The sequence below is a fragment of the Vidua chalybeata genome, chromosome 15, assembly GCF_026979565.1.
Source record: "Vidua chalybeata isolate OUT-0048 chromosome 15, bVidCha1 merged haplotype, whole genome shotgun sequence".
NCBI lineage: Eukaryota > Metazoa > Chordata > Aves > Passeriformes > Viduidae > Vidua > Vidua chalybeata.
This window is the reverse complement of record NC_071544.1, coordinates 12,900,348-12,913,080: the sequence shown is the minus strand read 5'-3', so window position 1 is coordinate 12,913,080 and position 12,733 is coordinate 12,900,348.

Genomic DNA, 12,733 nt, shown 5'->3' with positions numbered 1-12,733 from the left:
ATCATCAGTGCCCAGGCAGAAAAGGACCTGGGGGCACTGGTCAACAGCCCACTGACCATGAGCCAGCAGTGTGCCCTGGTGGCCAAGAAGGCCGAAGGCATCCTGGCCTGGATGAGGAATGGTGTGGGCAGCAGGAGCAGGGAGGGCATTCTTCTCCTGTACTCAGCACTGGTGAGGCCACACCTCGAGTGCTGTGTCCAGTTCTAGGCCCTCAGTTTGGGAAGGACGTTGAGACCCTTGAGCCCATCCAGAGAAGAGTGACAAGGCTGGTGAGGGGCTGGGAGCACAAACCCTGTGAGGAACGGCTGAGGGAGCTGGGGGTGCTCAGCCTGGAGAAAAGGAGACTCAGGGGTGACCTTATCACTCTCTGCAGCTCCTGAAAGGTGGCTGTGCTCAGGTGGGGTTGGTCTCTTTCTCCAGGCAGCACTGACAGAACCAGAAGACACAGTCTCAAGCTGCACCAAGGGAAATATAGGTTGGATATTAGGAAAAAGTTTTTTATGTAAAGTGATAAAGTACTGGAATTGCCTGCCTGGGGAGGTGGTGGAGTCATCATCCCTGGATGTGTTTAAAAAGAGACTGGATGTGGCACTTGGTGACATGGTTTAGTTGAGGTGTAAACCACTGGCCCCACTTCCATCACCCCAAAATGTGACCTCCCCAACAGCACCATTTCCTCCCTTCCTGTTCAACACCTTCAAACTGAGACATGGGTGACAACTTGCCTCATCTAACAGCATAGGCAGGCAATTAGATAAAGAGGTAAATAATTAATACAGCAGGTGTCAGGCTGTGCCTCATCTTTCTTTAACAAATGGTGCATTTCTAAACTAATTAGACCAGGCAGTACTTGAGAGAACGAAAAATCAACACAAGATTGTTCAAGCTAAGATTTTCTTCTTTAGCAATGCTATGTTCGTGCTGGAAGAAGAGCACAGTACATGTTAAAGTTAATGAAGGTGGGAAGAAAAAGGAAAAAAACAGCACCTAATTTTTTCCACCCTTTAGCAATACCAGTTGGTGCAATGAAAGATGGGTTGTATTGTTCCTGCTTTTTCAGAAGAAAAAAAAAAGCAAAGGAAAGCAATGAAGACAGATGTGCCGTCTCTTTCAAGAAACTCACCCACGGGATGTATTCAAACCTGGAAAATGGCAAGTGATGGAAAAAAAGTGACTCAAAATCACTGCTGAAGCAGTTGGAGTGGGACCTGCCTATTCACCTGGAGAAACACCAAATATCCTTAGTTAGAAGGGACCCACGAGGAACATCGAGTCCAACTCCTGGCCCTGCACAGGACAGCCCCAAAAATCACACCATGACAATGTTTGGGATCTCATGATGGTGCTGTCCTCTGGCCAGGCTGCATGAGGGGGTGAAATTCACCCCTGTCCTGTACAGAGCAGAGTGTGGTGATCCTGGGTGTGTGCTGAAGGTGATCCAGGGCAGAGATCAAATGGCAGCTGGACAAATGCCTTTGTCTCCTCTGCAGTGGCATTTTGGAGGTGCTGCACTGGCATTCCCTGGCTGTGCTGCACGTGGGAACTGTGCAGAGCCAAGCCCTGATCCAAGCAGGAGCAGATCTGGGATGATGCATCAGGTGGAGCTGCCTTAGCATGACGGTTGGTAATTTTCTCCATTAATAAACTGATTTACAGTGACAGCCTTTTTCCAAAGGCTTTTCCAAACCCATTTAGCTCCCTCACACCAGCAATGCTACCAACCTGCAACTGAGAAGCTCTGGATTTGGGACAGTAACAAGGGGCTACCTCGCAGCCCTCCCACACCTCCTGATTCAGGGCCACCTTTCAGCCCCCAGGAGCACCTGGAGGAGGGATTAACCCCTGAGTCTCTGCCCACAGCCACATCTATCCCAAGAGCCCATTGATTTGGGCTCTCCCTGCTGATTCCCGATTTCACAAACCCCTTTGAGCCCAGGCAAAATATTTACGGGACTGATTAAATATTGAGGAAATGGGAAACTTGCTAAAACCGTGGAACTTATATAAATACAGCATTATTAAAATAAAATGTGACTTTTAGCAAGGACAGCTCTCTCAGCTGGGCTGTGCTTACCTTAATTATTTCTCTCCATTAATTACAGTCTGAGAGGAAGACTTGTGCAAATTGAAATAAATTAATCGAATTTGTTTAGAGTTTTGTGTGTCTGGCTTATGGGGATTGCAATTAAGCTGGTATGTTTGGTGTATTAAATTATATTGCCTAGATCTATTCTTCCCTTTTCAAGCACCATGAACGTGAAAAGGCAGAAGTCAGTGACAATTAGAAGGTAAACAGGCAGTGTGACTGATGGTTATTTTTGCTCCTGTGCCTCAAGAATTTCACTCTTTGCAAGTATTGAGGTTCATTCCATAACAAATAGCTCTGTGCAATGAAAGATAAAGGGGAGATGGTGGAGCAGAGACCAGGGCTCATCCCAGCTCTGCCCTAGCAGTGGGAACAGTGATGTGGGTGGGAGTTTAGTCCTATTCTCCAGGAAAATCAGGCTCCGTGACTCAGCAGCCTTGAGTCTGTGTGTTCCTGCTCGTTCCACCAGCAGCTGCCCAGTACCACCCATGTTTGACACAGGGGAAGAGGCTTCCAGATATACCAAGGTCCTGGCAAGGTCTGTGAATCTGAGAAATGAATGGATAAAAAAGTCCATCTTCCTAATGGGGAGGGCAAGGGGATGCTCAGCCAGCAGAGAATCTACACCACAGTTTTTTTCAGAATGAGTGTTAAAGAGGAAAGCCTGCTTCACTGGTCTCATCTATGACTCAGCCCTATCTGGTCTTGTCCCAAACCAGCTACAGGAGCAGGCTGAGTGTCAGCTTGCTTCAAGCCCCTCTAGCTCCACGGAGAAGTGCAGCCAAACTCCATGAGGGATTCCAGCTCAGACTAAGGAGAATGGTGCAGTTTCCTCTCTAGAGTAAAAGGAATTCTGGAAAGAGAAAAAAGAAAAAAGAGAATGCAAATTTCAGTTGGTGGAGCTGTGCTGCCCACCCAAGGTGAGTCCTGGGGGATGATTCTTGCAGCACTGACTCGGGCAATGGGGCCAGGCAGGAGGTGAGGAGGCTGCCCCCAGACACCCAGGAACTGCTCTTCAGAGACATGGCCAGATGTGAGGTGCTTCACCCCCCTCCCTTGTGACTCATCTATGAAACCACAGAGGATTCAAAACTCACCCCCTGTCACTTCCCTGCCGTCCCTCTCCCTCCACTGCTGCCCTGAGCCATGCTCAGTCCAGAAGACCCTTTGCTTTTGTTTGTGTTCCTAGTAAAGCCCCTCCATCATGCCTCAACAGGAGCAGATTCCCGTGGGAATTCCCACTGGCATCACTGTGCAGAGCAACCCTACACTGTTCTCACCTGCTCCCACTGCACTGGGCTCTACTGGGAGGGCAGGAGGACGTTCCTGGCCATAAACAGAGGGTGAGCAGGGATGCCAGGGCCCAGCAGTGTCTGGCAGATATGTTTCCTGCAAGCAAACCTCTTCACCTGGCCATTGCCTGAGCCCCGATGATGTATGGACTGGCTGGGCTGCAATAGGATTTCTACCCAGAATATTGGCTGGATGATAAAGGAGTCTGTCTGTGGTGATAATTGCACCATAAATAGCTCTGGGTTCGGCAGTGAAGAGTGAGGCATTAGAAAACATCACCCTCTGGATTCCTCCCACTTCCTTCCATCCTCCTTGCTTCTAACAAGCAGGGAGAGCATCTCGTTGGTTTTTACCAGCTACGAGAGGTTTATTGTGCTCAGATGCAGCTGGGCACCTTCCTGCCCATAAATCTTAATAGCAAGAAAGGAGAGAGGGGGGAAAACCAGCCCACTTGGGTGATTACTGAAAAGCAGCAGGTAGGGCTGTATTGTGGCACAGCTGTCCCTCCTCATTGTCTCCACTGCTGTCTCACTGCCTCCTCCAGGCTTCCCCTGGCTCTTCTGAGCACTCCTGGGGGTAAACATCCTCCTTACTCCTCTGATGGAAACTGAAAACCTTCCAGCCAGCCCCAAACACTGAAAAATGAGCTCAAACTGGGGAGTGCTGTGAAAGTCAAGGCTGGAAAGATGATAAATATGACCAGACTGGAAACTCTCTCTGGCTTTTCAAGCCTGCAGAAAGCACATGGATGCCTTGTCTTCTCTTCCCAAAAAAAAGGATGGGAAATGGACTGACTTCACTAGTACATTTACCTGCTCTTGAATTCCAAAAGATATTGAAAAACAGAGGGTTTAACCCCTCAAATTAGGGCTTCTCATTCACATTAAATGCAGGTTCACCTGAAGTCTGTCCTCTGCACAGATTTACTCACTGCTCACAGTCAGCCACCAGGTACTTTGGGGAGTGTGGTGGAAATGGAAAAAGTGGTCAGGACTGAATGGAGGCATCTCCTCATCAAATTTTATTCATGGGTCAGTGAATTGCTGCTGTGGCTTTTCTTTTTCTCATGTGCAGTGCCCAGATTTGCTGCAAATAGGTGAAGGATGGACTGCATAGCACAAATCCTTTTTACAAGCTTGGAGAGCCTGCAAGGCCCTGGTCAAAAGTTAAACCTTGAGGAGTCAGGTGTGACATATCCCAAATGCTGTGAAAATCCCATTCTTGGTTCCTGGTCCCAGCTCAAACCGAGGGGTTACAACATCCCATTGTAACTCAGACACACTGACATCACTACTGTTTTCTAGGAAGGTGATTAAATCTATTTCTTTTTAAGAATTTTGAAGGGTCCAGGAATGAAGGGGGAAAATGGTTCTCCTTCCTGGACACTTTATAAAGCTCCCACAAATGACTGCAGTAGGAGGAGGGCAAGTTTTATTCTCAGATGGGAAAAGAGATGCTTAAAAGGCAATTCTTAAAGGCATTGAGTAGAACTGTGGGAAATCCATGCCCAGTGTCCACATTGCAGTAGAATTGTTCAGCAGGGGAGGGGGGGCAGTGCTGGCGCTCACACTGGCAGGAACAGGAGCAGCTCTCTCCTTTCTGCACAGTGCAGTGAAGGCTGCTAAGCAGGCAGAAGATTTTCAGCTCCTGTACAAACCTATAAGCTCCCCCAAACCTTCCTCTCCTGCACCAAAGACCAAATATAGAACATGATTTTTCTTCTTCTTCTTTATTTTTTATTTTATTGCCATACTGGCATATTTGAAGCAAAATTATTTATCCTGTTAAAGCTTTGGATTTGCAAGTTTAAAGCTTTCACAGTTCCAGGTGCACCCAAAAAGATAAGGGAGCCTGGAGGTACACTGTTGTAGCTAGAAATGGATAAATAAAGCTATGGTTAATTGGAAGGTTGTCCTTAATGCTCATTATTCCTTCATTATCTACTGCTGTTATTACAGTGGCCTCACCTAAGCTGATATAGGATAGCACAAACCCCTTAAAGCAAACAGGGGAGAGTTGTAATGAGCATTTGAAAATGGCAGAAATCCCAAAAGCGTGGGAGCAGGGAGGGAATGACTGGGCAGAAGAGAGTGGTGTGTTCCTCCCACTGACTGCTCCTCTGCTGATGCCAAAAGCTGTGGCATGGCCAGTGTGGCACGGGATGTGCAGAACACCAGTCCCTGTTGGAGGATGTTACTGGGATTCCTGGCAGGCTGTGTGAAACCTGGATTCATAAAGCAGATCCCAACATTTACTTGGCACACAGAGGGAGGAAGAGAACCAGCCCAGGCTTTAAAAATATAATGAGCCTGAAGAACCAGCCTGGGAGCAGAGGGATCTGTGCTCTGGATGACTCAGTGCAATGAGGTGAGTCAGGGCTTTGTGGAAGAAGCTTTGGGAGAAAGAAGCCAGAGCTGAGATGAGATTAATCAAGTAGCAAGAGCTGCCCAGACATGGCTATTCTTGGCTGTTTTATTAGAAGGGAGATTAGTGCCTATGGTTCCTCAAAACAAGTTTCAAGGCAATTAAACAGGCTTTTCAACGGCTCCCTTCCTTACTCAGCAGCTCTGCTTCATTCAGCCTGTCTGGCACGGGATGGATTTATGTGAGGTTGGATGCTCCAGGTCTGGAGAAGCAGGAAATCCTCGTGGGGGCTGCACTGGCCTCCAGTCAGTGCCAACTGCCCCACTGTGAGCTCTGTGCCCCGTTTCTCATGGACTTTTTCCCTGGCAGCTGCTCTGCCTGTGCCACCTGAACAGGCAGCTCTTCCTCCTCCTGCCTGCTCGAGGCTGGACTTGAAAGTCCTGTTGCCAAGAGGGGGTGAGGTGGGAGATTTGTGCCACCAGATCATCGGTGAGGACACAGGGCTGGTGCACCCACAAGCCTGCTCTGGGGTGGGCACAGCAAATACAGCCAATTTTTGGCACAAAAAAAAAAAAAAAAATTAAAGCCAGACCTACATAACGTTTCTGTAGCTGCAACAAATGAGTTCCATGGTTTGGAGCTGGAATAAGCTGTCAATGTTTGACTGCCTCTGGGAGTTAAAGCTTTATGCAAATGGTAGTGAGATTTTAGTCCAGGTCAGGAAAAAAGACATCCACTCTGAAAGTTATTAATTTTCTTGTCCTTATTTTTGAAAGTCATTCTCTGCATTTTATTTTGTCAGCTTTCTCTCTCTCTTGAAAGCTCAGTACCACCCACAGCACTGGGTACTGCTGAGCTCTGGCTCTAAGTCAAATCCACTTGCCTTCAGGGAGGTGGAAACTAATCAATGAGCAATATTAAACAATATGAAAACCTCAGTGATTTTTACATTTCCCACAAAGGTCAGAGTCCCCCTGGCAGCTCCACGCTAACACTGAGCTAAAGGTGGCAGAAGGAGATGACATATCAGAAAAAAGCTCTCATTCCCCTGTTTCCTGCAGAAGATGTTTTCTGATGTTAAGGAAAAGGTCCCACTGCTGAGCAGGCTCAGGCTGGCTGGGCTGCTGGGCTTGTGCTGAACTGAATTTCGATTTTGCAGGTGCTCATGGGGAGCCTGGGCTGTCTCAGGTCTGGGCTTGCAGGCGTGGGTTTGCAGGGGAATGGGGTCCAGCTGTTTTCCCAGTGCCTTTTCCCAGTCTGAGGGGCTCCAGGGTTTTGCTGGGAGCAGGATGATGCATTCAGGCTGCCCCAGGGATGCTCAGCAGAGCTTGCCACTGGGATTGTGGGATCCTTCAACTGACTGAGGATAACTCATCTGCCCAGCTGCTGCTGCCTCCAGCTGCCTGAGGCTGGGGGTTCCACTGGATGCCTGACAGATTTTAACCCAGATTCAGCCCCAGGTTCAGCCCTTGATTTGGCACCTTACCTTCCTTTCCAAAGGTGCTGGGATGCAGGGAGGGCTCTCACAACCCTCTCTTCAAGGGAGGGTGCAGGAAGCAGCCAGTCACAGAAATAGAAACCCTGAAGTACACCCAGGTTTCCATTGTTTTTCTCTGTACAGGTCCTTCTATTCCTCTGGCAGGAGTAAGAATTTTAATAATTCCAAGGTGAAGATTAAATTTCTGATTTTGCACTTATTTTCTTTCTAAGCTATCTTAACAAGTCACTTCTCACTGGGTCCAGGACTTGTGTCTCTGTTTAAGGATGATGACACATAACTTTCATTTCTACATCCGCTAATATGAAGGGGTTGATAATATTGAGAACTAGTGTGAGAGACTTCCTAAAGGGAGACCAGTAATCAGTTGATCCTTGTTTCCATTCTAATAGCAACCTGGTTAAAATCTAAATCTTTTATTTTCAACATTCCTGGCAGAATTGAAAAGCTGCTGACACAATAGTTCAATCCAGCTAGAACTGCTCAAGACCCTTTTGTATTTAAGGTTTGTAAAAACCCACTGCAATTAGCAAAACAAGGGGAGGAGAACAGCAGGAGGGACCTTGAATGATGCCAAGCTGCAGCAAGGCAGTGCTCAGAGGAAAGCGGAGGAGCCAGGAGATTGTGGAGATTGCTGGGAGCCATTGCATTTTCCATTCCAATTATTTCTCTCAAGTGCATCGTTAACTGACAGAAGTTGGTCCCCTTCAAGTTTCTTGACAAGTAATATATTGTCAGAAAGGATGAAAATCAGCAGGTGCTAATTCCATCTCAATGCCACTCCTCTCCCATCCCAGATCCTTCCATCTTCTTCATTTGCTCCTCTTAATAAGATTTTGTATATTGCTACTGCACCTGGTTACACACCATGGTTATGAACTTAATGTGCAAAGTTAAATGTAAACAGGATTAAAAAAAATCTTAGCAATTATAAAGCACTTGAAGGCATTCTCCCTCCTCCACTTTGTTAGCAGACTCTTCACTTTGCCTGTCTTGCACACCCAGCATTGCAGTAATTTTCAGGGATAGCTTAACTCGTTCCAGACATTTCAGCCAAAAAGGAGCATTAATTTCTGTGGTAGAGGTGGCACGAGAAAATGGAAAGTGTTTGCCTTTATTCAATAGGAATGGGGGAAGGAATGAAAGCAAATTTCATTAAACTGAATTCAAAAATGTCAGGCAAAGTTTTGTCTCCTTAGAACCAAGGACAAACATTTCTTAAAAATTTGTGACTTCAGAGAAAGACAAAACCACAGCTGTAATTGCCCTTACCTGAGCAGGACTTGACTGTCCATCTGTACTCCTTGGTGATGTGCTTTTGTGCTGTTATAACCTGGGAATTTTTATTCTGAGGGCTTTAGCAGAGATGTTTAATTATCCATCTCATTTGGAGCCATTTCAGGTTTGGTGGAGGAAAACATCGTCACCATCATTCCCATGGGATGGGAATTTAAAGCGTACATTAGGTCAGCATTTAGGGATAAAGACAGAGTTTCTGTGGGGTGCTCAGATCCTCCTTAGTGCAGCTAAACAACAGTTCCTGAAATATTGTGCCTTGGTGCAAGCATCTGTCATCAGAGCCTCACGGCCTGTGAAGGCAACTTGAGCTGATTGACCCCCCCGACCCCCCGTGGGAATGATTGACTCTGAACACAACTCGCTCCTCCTCAGCTGCCCAGCGAGGAGTAGCTCGCTGTCAGGAGAAGAGAGAGACTCAGAAACAGCACATTTAGGTGGAATTGAGGGGCATTTAGGAAAATCCAGGTCTAGGGGCTGCAGGCTATAGCAGGAGGGTGATCCACTGCTTGTGCTACCGCCCTGCTGAGCCTGCCCAGTGCTCCTGCTGTACACCAGGTGTTGGCATTTTGGTGTTTCTAGTTATAGCTGTACTTCAAAGTTTTCTAAGGGAAGCAGAAATTGCTCAAGAATATGGCTAATTGACAGCAAGTCAAAGTTTTGGCTGGCAGGAGGAACAGCTTGGCTGGAAGGTTCCTGGTGGCTGCTGTCGGTGCAATGTCCCCACAGAGTGCACCACGGCCATTGGCTCCCTCACCTTGGCACATGGCCACTGGCTACCACAGCAGAGTCAGAGGCTGGCTTGCAGGGCCACAACGAGTTGGCTTAGCCCAGCCAGCCACTGCTGAGATGCACATTCTGCTTTCTAATTTGCCTGAACTCTCAGCAGGCTGGCACCTTCTAATTTGCTGTTTGTTGCTGCTCTCCTAGAAGTCCAGCTGATTGCTCTGTTGGTGCCAGCAGATCAATCTCACTGAAATAGACTTATTTTTCTTCTCATCTTGAAGAGGTTAGTTTTCCAAACATCTGTGCTTACCTGCTGAGCTGAATGAGATTGCTCTTGCTCATCTGTGCTGCTCTTGCGTGCTGCCAGGCACATCCTTAGCCCAGGGCAGGGCTGGAAGAGAGACCTGAGGCTGGCCAACAGTTGGATTTTTATGTGTGTGGTGGGAGAATGGCGAGGGAGGAACACACAGAGGAAAGAAGTCCACAGAACTATTTTCAATGTCATTAGTTTTATAGTTTATTAAATTGAGTTTGTCTCGACAGGATGTGGTGGGAGACCACGCAGGCTGGGCTCGCACAGAGCAGCCATGGAAGGAAGGACACACTGCAGCCCAGCACTGCAGAAGTGGGGCTAGCCCACCTCTCACCTCAGGAGAACTTTTAGGGCCTCTAACTTTAAAGATCTGCGCAATCCACCTCCCTGGGAGCATTTGCACGTTGCAGTCTGTGCACACCTTGTGAAAGGAACTCATCTGCCCTATTCCAGCTCCACCCCTGTCCCTCTCACTGAGTGCAAACACACATTGTTCTTCTCTGTTCCACTGCTGAAGCTTTGTTTTGGGCAGCTGGAGCAGCTGCATCATCCCTCTCTGCCCCCGGGGAGCAGGAGCTGCTTCAGCTCTTTGCATTCCTGATGTTTGTAGGGCACAGGATGGATTTTGGATGTAAGGAGTTATTCAGGCATCATGGGACCATTCTTCTAGGGGAAGCAAGTGACCCCTGCAGCCTGACCCCTGTCAGAGAGGGGCTCATCTGCTGCCTGGGGTGGTGGATGTGGGCAGGAGGCAGTTCCTTCTCAGCCCCTTCCTTTCCTCATCATCCACTGACTCTGGCACACTGCTAATGCAGCAAAGCTTTGCTTCTTACTTCTTTAGAAGGGTTAGGGCAGAAATATCCTAGAAACCCAAGAAATAACTGTCATAAAGGAAGAGCATGTAATTTAGTACATTTTTAAAAAACCCAAGTCATTATTTCCTCAACACCAGAATTTGCTGAAAGCACTCCAAGTTCTGTTTTGTGAGTGCCACAGAACAAAATAATTGTGCAATTAGTAATGCATCTCACACTCCATGAAATGAAAGATTTTTTACTTTCAAAAAGTACAAAATGTAGCATTTTGCTTTTCCATGGTGGGAAAGTACTGGCCATTCCTTCCCCTCCTCCCTTTTTAGCTGCACTGCAGTATGTAATTAATAAAGATAATAATAAATACACTTCACAAAGCAGGAGGGATGTGAATGGCACAGGCACAATGTGGATAGCTTGGCATTGCCAGAGCAGCCAGCATCTTCCAGATATTAATTATAGCTCCCTGTGGAGGAGCTATGCCCTCTCCAGCCCTGTCCAACACTGCTCCCAGGCACTGTGAAAGTGGGGCTGCTTGCCCAGGGTTGAGCAGCAGCTGGGTGGCCAAGCTGGGGTGGAAGCCCTGCTGCTGCCTGTGCAGGCCTTGTGTCTGCAGCCTGCAGCTCCTGGTTGCACATGAGGGCTGCTCTTAATTCAGTCACCAGAGAAGTGTTTCTGGAGATCCAGCATCCCCACAAGAGAGCAGTCCATGCACGACAACAGATGTCGCCTTGGTGTTGGCCTGGCCCATGGGAAAGGCTCTGCCATAACTTGCCTGGTTGGTATTTGGAGTCAAACAAAGCTGTTTCCTGGGTGATGGCATCCTCCTCCCTGCTAGGTAGTGCTGGATAAACTGTTTTCCCTGCTCTTCAGCTCACACACACTGAGCCTGCTGCTGCCATGGGGAGCTCTACCAAAGCCCTTTCAGAAATTATCCTCCCCAGCAGTGTGCCCCTCTCCCCTGGCTGCTCAGCTGCAGCGTGCTGGGAGAAGGAGAGGGACAGCGGGGCCATGGCAGTGTGCAGTGACCACAGGTGTGGGATGCAGGAGCAGCACCTGGCAGAGCTCTGCCTGGGCACTGCACACCACTGGTGCCACCCAGAGCCTGGCAGAGCGGTGAGGCTTTGGTGTGGGTTGGAGCCATGGGGGCACCAAGGGCGCTGTGAGTGCAGTGGGCAGGAGAGTGTGGCAGGGCAGGAGCTGGGCACACCTGGGCATGGGCTGCACCCACAAGGACAGGTTCAAGTCCACTGCAGGAACCATCAAGGGTTTGCTCCCACCCATGATGCAGGAGAAGGAGATGCAAGGGTGGGGCCTGTTGGACTCAGCCTGGTGCAGCTTCAGATGTGAATCACTGACCTTCAGCTGCAAACCGGCGCCATACAAGCACGCTGATTTAATCAAACATATTAACAATATTTGTATTGTGTGGTGTACAAATTGCTTTGTACACCACGCCATACTCAGCTCAGCTGTGAGAAGGGCGGTGGGGAATTTAATTCTGAAGCTGCATCTCTGTCTTGTGGCTACCCAGGGCATCTCTGGAGCCATCCCTCGTCCCTCTCCCTCGCACACTCTGCCAAGCTCGGTAGCTCAGCTGTTTCCATGGCATGCCAGCAGGGCAGGGAGGGCAGCCCAGCAGGGATGTGAGCAGGGGCTCTTTGGTGCATGCTAACAAGATGAAGCCTGGCAGAAAATGGAGCCAGCAGGGGTGGGCAGGCAGGAGCCAGCAGCAGCTTATCGCTCCTCGGCAGGAAGGGATGCTCGAGGAGACGGTGGCTGCTATATAAATAAATAAAGCAAACATCAAACACCTCGAGTTCCTGCAGTTCCTGGCCAGTGTGCCCTCCCCAGGAGTCCCAGCTGCGTTTTTCCTCCAGCAGCTGACGTGGGATGCTGCAGGCAAGTGGCAGCAGGCATGGGTGCTGAGATTGCTTTTTGCCTAAAACTAAATTGCCTTGGAAATTAAATGCTGCTGCAGTCACAGAAGAACCAGAGTCACGGGGGCTGGGGCAAGGTCTGTCGGTGTGATAGAAAGCCCATGGACTATTTTTCTCTGAAAAGGAAAGGCTCGTGCCAAGAAAAATCTGGAGAACAGGAGACTGGAGGTGCTTGGACCGCTTGTCTGGGTCTGAAGCCAGAGGCACTCGGGGCACAGCCGTGGTGTGACCAGTGCTGGGTCCCCTCACACCTGCTGATGTGGTCTGACAATTCCTGGACTAGCAAAGCCAGAACAAAAGCCTTCTGTAAAGTGGCATAGTAGGGGTCTGGGCCACCCAGCAGGCAGGGACCCTCCTGGCTTAGTCCTCCTTGTGTGAGCAGCTGCTGCAGAACAGCATTTTTTG